This window comes from Solanum verrucosum, unplaced genomic scaffold, assembly GCF_900185275.1.
Source record: "Solanum verrucosum unplaced genomic scaffold, falcon-dt-bn FXZP01000093.1, whole genome shotgun sequence".
NCBI lineage: Eukaryota > Viridiplantae > Streptophyta > Magnoliopsida > Solanales > Solanaceae > Solanum > Solanum verrucosum.
The window spans coordinates 1,252,060-1,259,586 of record NW_026020065.1 but is presented as its reverse complement, the minus strand read 5'-3'; positions in this window follow the sequence as shown (position 1 = coordinate 1,259,586).

Here is a 7,527-nt window from a genome sequence, read left to right as displayed (position 1 = left end):
CTAATTCTGAATAGCAAGTACTCTTACTCATAACCTTTCTCCTCAACTGCTACTCATAGAAAACTTAAATATTGGTGGGATAGTTTTCAAGTCTGCTATTAGTTTTTTGCTCCCATAGAAGAAGTAATAGGAAAATAGCCACACTTAAATGCGAAAATAAAATTTGAACAAAAACACCTCAACATAAAGCACGCAAGAACTTAATTGAACTCCGTGAATCGTTCCTTTGTTTTAAATTGGTCAAGGTTCAAAAACTTAAATTTTTCTTTGTTTGAAACTTCGGCAAATATTTAAACCTCATGAATTGCTATTTGATGTACAATTTGTAAAGGTTAGAACCTAATAAATTCTTCTTTGAATTTAAAAAATTTGTACCCAATGAATCGCTTCTTTGATTTTGAAGTTCTAGAATTTTATTTTTTTTATTTTTTTTATTTTTTTTTTAACCTATGAGTCATTCTTTTAAAAAAAAACTTATATAGATTTAATCCCTCAGCCTATCTATATATTACTCTTCCAAACCCTGCTATGTTAGCTCAATTGTAGGAAATAATAATGTTTCCAGGATGTGGTGATGATAACAATTGAATTGATTGAAATGGAAAATTTATAAACGGCTACCAATGTTGAAATCCCAACAGACTAATTAATTTATAGTTACAGTTAACTAACTGAATGTTGATGTTAACTAACTAATTTTCTGAACTAGATCTTGCTTTAATATGTGTAACATTACTTCTTTTCTCAAATAGATTCTTGACCTCAATGATCATAGTGTGAAAACTTGATCTTCAGAGAATTGTAAAAATCTCAAGTTGCATCACAGCAGGGCAACCTCTTCCATCTGATCAAATCTTGTGCTACTGCCTTGTTGACCCTTTTCACAATTCTCTTTTGTAAGACAACTTTGAGACTAAGGCAATGAGGATGAGCAATATCACGGAGAGCAGGGTTGTCTCGACCATAAGGCCACTAAAACAATCGTTTGGCCCCCCCAATTTTTCATAACACTTCTTCAATTAGGATACATGGACAATATATATGTATTTTCATTGATGTTGGAAACAACAATGCATAAGCCCTGGAATGAACCATCATAATACCTTGTAGCAAGCTTGTGGAAGTGGTGAGCTGAAATATTGTGACACCTATAAGGTTGCATTTTGAAGTAGGCTCAATCACCAACAATAAAATACCCAGTCACTCCTAGAGAGTCAACGAGCTCATTTGGATTGGCCGAAAAAAAAAGTTTTAAAATCAAAAATAAAAAGTTAAAATTAAATAACTTTTAAGTCAAAAAATAAAAGTAGGGACAATCTTACTTTTGGTTTTAAATTTTGTTAAAGTCATTTTAAACTTATTTTAAGTTATTTTTAACTTTATCCAACATTCCTAAAAATCACTTTAAAGAGTTTTGGTCAACTTTTAGATCAGTACGTCCAAACAGGCTCTACATGTTGTTTCATTCTTAGTTGTGCCCTCAACAGATGGTGCTTAAGGCTCATTTTTTTCCATCAAAGATTAAGACGTTTGAATCTGAATAAGCATTTTGAAGATATGATTGTGCATTAAGATCTAGATTTGTATACGCATTTGGATATCAAGATGTAGTCTCTAGATTTGAACACTGAATGATTAAGATTTTTTGCTTTCAATATCTAAATGTACATAAGAAACTGAACACTATCAATAAAATATCGTAAAAATCTCATTTCAAAATAATAATATTTTTTTTTTGTAGAAAATAATATTTTGAATGTAAAAATTTGATTAAATACTATATCACTTCTTTCTCTGACTCTCTAACTCACATGTATCAGGAGATTAAAATACAATAACAACAATATATCTAATGTAATTTTACAAGTTATAATTGATAATTGAAGAGTCTCAATAAAATTAGTAGCCTAAAATAAAAAAATTCAATAAGAAAACTCAAGTATATACGTAGTTGTATAATGTATCATGACCACCAATAAGCTAAGCTAATTGGATCGGACTACATATACATACTTAAATGGCCTTGCGGTTTATATAGGTTTGGATGGAGGTTGTATACCACATTAATATTTGGGATATCTCCTCTTTCTTTATTAATTATATCATATAATTATATTTTATTATTTTAGATTTTTTATATCATATTAAAAGTGGGAAGCATTTTAGGCAAAAGTTAAATTACGATTTTACCCCTATATTAAATTTAAATGCTATAAATTATTTAATAAATTAAATATTTAAAAATCGAAATGTTTTGAAGTCTTTTCACCTCCTAGATTTATTACAAACTAAAGAGTACTCCTAAAGAAATTATACATTGATTTAGGAAGTACTACATTTATCAGTTATTAATTTAATTAGCACGTAATTAATAAGTTTATAAGGAAATTAGATAGTACAGTCAATAAAATTTATAGCAAATTGTTGTAAAACTAAAGCAAAATAAGATAAGAAATATAGAAGACGAAAGTAATAGAAATAGGGAGATAAGAGATGAGAGTTTTTCTTATTATTTCAAGTCTTCAAGTATATACAATATGAACCCTTATGCCTCTATTTATAGTGTAACATAGAGGCATACAAAAGGTTAGTCATAGACATGACATTAACATGAATATAATGGAGGAGGTTATGAAAGTAAAAGGTTACAAGAATAATGGTTATAAAGTTAGAGGTTATGGTTATCTTCACAATGGAGGAAAGTAATGGAGATAATGGGTGAGAGTAACTCCTTGGTGTAATGGACATCCACACCATAATATTTTATAACACTCCCCCTTGGATGTCCATAGATAATATGCCTTGTTAAAACCTTACTAGAAAAAAACCCCGTGGAAAAAAATCTTAGTGAAGGAAAAAGAGTACACATATCTATTAATACGCTTTGACTGTTGCCTCGTTAAAGACCTTACCAGGAAAATCCAATTGGGATAAAATCATGGTTAAGGAAAATAGTACAATGCGTATTTTTCTCCCCCTAATAAAAATTTTACTTGATATCTCGGAGACGATGCATTCCAATCTTATATCACAACTTCTCAAATACTGATGTTGGCAATCCTTAGTGAATAAATGTACAAGATTATCACTTGAATGGGTCTTTGAACGTCTATCTCATCATTTTGTTGAAGATCATGCGTGAATTTATTTTTTTTGGTGAAATATTCTTTGTCAAAGCTCCTTTGATTGTATCCTCCCTTCAATTGAGCTATATATCATTTTCGTATATGCTGACTGGAATATCCTTTTCAAAAGAAAATCACATATTTTGTGAATATGATAGATCATGATTCCAATTGAACACACTCCCGACTTACTTTATAGATCAATATTATTTCTGCATGATTTGAAGAAGTGGTAACTAATGTGATTCTTGAATGCCAAGATATTGTTGTGTCTCCATATATAAATAAATAGTCCATTTGAGATCGAGCTTTATGCATATCAAATAAATATTCTGCATCTATATAATCAAATCATTTTTGACTCGGGGATTGATCATTTCAAGCTCGTTTTTTCTTCTGAAAGAAAATTACACATCTTCTATGTATTGAGTCACTTATTTTGTTAGTTTCTTGTCATAACTTGAATGATAATATGACAATTCTCACATAACTTTCGTTATGTATATCAAATAATCTTCTAGCATTTGCATAACCATCAATCTATAAGTGCACCAATTGCACTAATACATGACATTTTAAATCATTTTCATGAGATCAAATAGATTATTTCTCTGTGTTAATCAATCTCAAAATCATTGGGTACTCAATGAAATTGCTTTAAGACCTTTTAAATCCTTCAAGGATTTTCATATAACCTTCATTGTCTAGTTAAACATAATAATCATTCATTATGCATATTCAAGTATTTCATCTATTTCCAAACTGAAACAAGTCTCATTACATCCACCACTGAGGAACATACCACCATTTAATAATGTCAAGACTTCTGCGGAACCCTTTATGCCCCGAGGCACAAATCGTACTTTATATCTTACGGTTATACTTTCGCACAATGATTCATTTGTACCCCACTGACATAAATTTTGATCTATGAACCATAAGTTCAAAAACATCACTTTTCTAAGTGAAACAAAATATACTTGAATAGTGCATTTTATTTGGCCAATCATTTATTTGTCCACATTATATGACAAATTCGAATTTAAGATCCTCGTAACCATTTATAGCATTGAGTGCTACTTCATATCAAAGATACCGTCGAAGGTCATTTGACTCGATTCCAACACGACATAACTTATTGAGATCTCTTCATTTTTCATCATTTTCAGGTACCTAAACATTTGCCAAGGTTTTATGAAGTGTTATGTCATAGTGCTCTTTCAAATCACTTACCTCATTATCATGACCATTTTGATAATTTGCTCCTCTCCTTCCTCAAGGAGTTTTACGTTTGGAATTGATTGGTCTATCACGCTTCTGGCGTACCATAGACTCTGTCATTCAAAGACTATTTATAGAAGCATTTGCAGCTTAATTAAAATATTGGGTCAGCAAATACATCTGGCAAATTAGTTGCAACATTTTGCAAATGAATTATCTCTTGAACTTCAAGTTCACTTTTTTTTAACGAGGATCTAGATAATTCACTTCACATATAATTTTCAGCTGCTCAACACATCTCCCCCTAATGTTAGGAAATCTAACATTTACCCCAACTTCATTTGGGGATCCATCTTTGTGCGTGGTGGAGAAATAAAATCATATGTGCACACATCAAATTTTTAGATGGAAATTATTTGGTTCCTGACCCTGAACCAATTATATGGGAGAACATTGTTGGCTTGATGCATACATGTTAAATAAATTCATCTCATACCAAATTTTATTTGATAGATTTGTTCTCATAATCAATGGTCTAGCTATAATTGGAGGCAAACAAATTCTGCTAAACCAACCAATATTATCAACATAATTTTATAGTTTGAAACTATGCTCGTAATTTTACAATTCGAGTAAACAACCTTACAAAAACCAATTTGTAAGTTGATACAAATGCACATGCGACCATACCATAGATGCATCTATTAAATCCTAATAGTAAGCGGTCCACATGGCAGGTGAACGGGCCCATATTCACCTTTCTATATGTTCCAAATAATTTCAGGGGATACAATCCCAACCTTAGCTGGTACATTGATCATTTTATCATGAGAACAAGCAACACAAGAGAATTCTTGAAGAATCTTTTTTTTCTTCAAACATATAACCACGTGAATTCTCAATTTCTTTTGCATCATGTTTGAACCAGAATGGCCAACCGGTTATGCCAACTGATATTTATTCTAGTAAACTTCTAGTTTACTTTTGCATTTGATTCCTTCATCATGCTCATATCTTTATACATCAAACAGAGAAAGATGGGTAACTTTTTATGTAAGTATTCATAACCCGCTTTGATTGTAGTAATCTAAAGATAATTAATCTTTCCATAATTTACAGTCTCAATATAATAATTTTTCTTTTCAATTCCTTCGAAACTTAAAAAGTTTCTTTTGAGACTTACTACAACTTCAATATTATGAACTATTGCATTTTCTGGATAGTAACAAATTAGTCCTTCCAAAACTTTCAATTAATTTTGTGTACTGCCCACAAATTTCACAACACCATTCTTATGGTGACCATCTCCTTCAAGGAGAAAATTATTATTATTGTCATGGTTAAAATTATTATTGCAAGACTTATTTCTTGACAATCAATGAAAAATTTGTGTTGCCACACAATAATATTTATTTTGGTCATGGTCACAACCTTTATATGAAATAATTATTTCTTTCTTTTGTCCTGCAATAGTTCATGATAGAACATACCATAATATTTGTGATGTACTCAAAGTATATGACCAAATAATCATTTATGTCAAAATATTTCTTTTCAATCTCTCAAACCTCCCATAGAGGTGAGATGTGACATTTATCCAACAATACCTGAACATGTTCTTATCCATAAGAACACAAGTCACATTTTCTTTAAGAAATGGACCATAACCATTTGAACATGCTCCATAAGTTTTTATTAGAAACTCATTATCATGCTTTCACTTTTATCAAATTTATGTGATTCACCTCAACATCACTTTAAGAGGTCAAATGTACTAAATGTACTACCACTTTGTATTCCTTTATTTAGATGGAGGATTTACAAAACTTTTCAAATTTGGGTTGCACCAATAACAATGTGCCCAATAACTTCTCATACCACTTTATTACCTTCAAAAATTACCTTCACATTTGAAGGAGCATCCTAAGAAACAATGTGTCCAATAACCTTACATACCACTTTAATGGAAAAAATTACCTTCACATTTGAAGGACCATCTTAAGAACTCATAATGTTCTTCCTTTTAATTACCACAATGATGACCATTAACATTTTACCAAACCCATATTCATACATTCAGCCACTTGTCATTTTTCAGACATATTATGCACTGCTACCACATTCACATAAGAGAATGGAGCAAATTAATCGGGTAAATTTCATGACTTCTAGTCAAAAGTATAAAACTTTATGTTAGTCATCATCATATCATCACTATAGTGCATTAGGACTTAAACCCAATGACTTACCATATAAAGACGCCTTTGGTCATAAATCAATGGGACTTGAACCCAACTTATTATTATCATGGGGCACCGAGACTTTAACTCGATATCTTACCCACTTGGTGCGGTGAAACCTCAATTCACTGTCTTACCCTCAACCAATGTCTTAATAAACCAAATGCATTACCAAAAAATAAATATTGAATACCATAAATTAATCTGAATTTGACTTAAATAAACAAAACTAATTGATTAGAACAACATGTTCGAACCATATAAAAGTCCCAAGTTAAAATAAATCAAAATATTTTAATAGTCCTTCTCAATATTGTTATGATGATTATCATTATTTACTAACCATTTTAAAATAACCACAAAACAAGTTTGGTTAGTACAAATAATATATAGGATATGAAGTATACCTTGCAATCGAAGAATTACTAGGATAATTCATAAAACTCAAGAAATACCTACCATTGTTTCTTGATGGAGAATGAGCAACTCGTGCTGATAACGTGTTGTAAAACTAAAGCAAAATAAGATAAGAAATATAGAAGACGAAAGTAATAGAAATAGGGAGACAAGAGATGAAAGCTTTTCTTATTATTCCAAGTCTTCAAGTATATACAATATGAACCCTTATGCCTCACATAGAGGCATACAAAAGATTAGTCATAAACATGACATTAACATGAATATAATGGAGAAGGTTATGAAAGTGAAAGGTTACAAGAATAGTGGTTATAAGTTAGAGGTTATGGAGGTTATGGTTATCTTCACAATGGAGGAAAGCAATGGAGATAATGGGTGAGAGTAACTTCTTGGTGTAATGCACATCCACACCATAATATTTTATAACACAAACTGAATTTTAAATACTTTTTTTGTCATATTAATGTTGCATAATGAATCAGACACAATAATCTTATAAGTTACTCCATAATATTTTAAAAGTC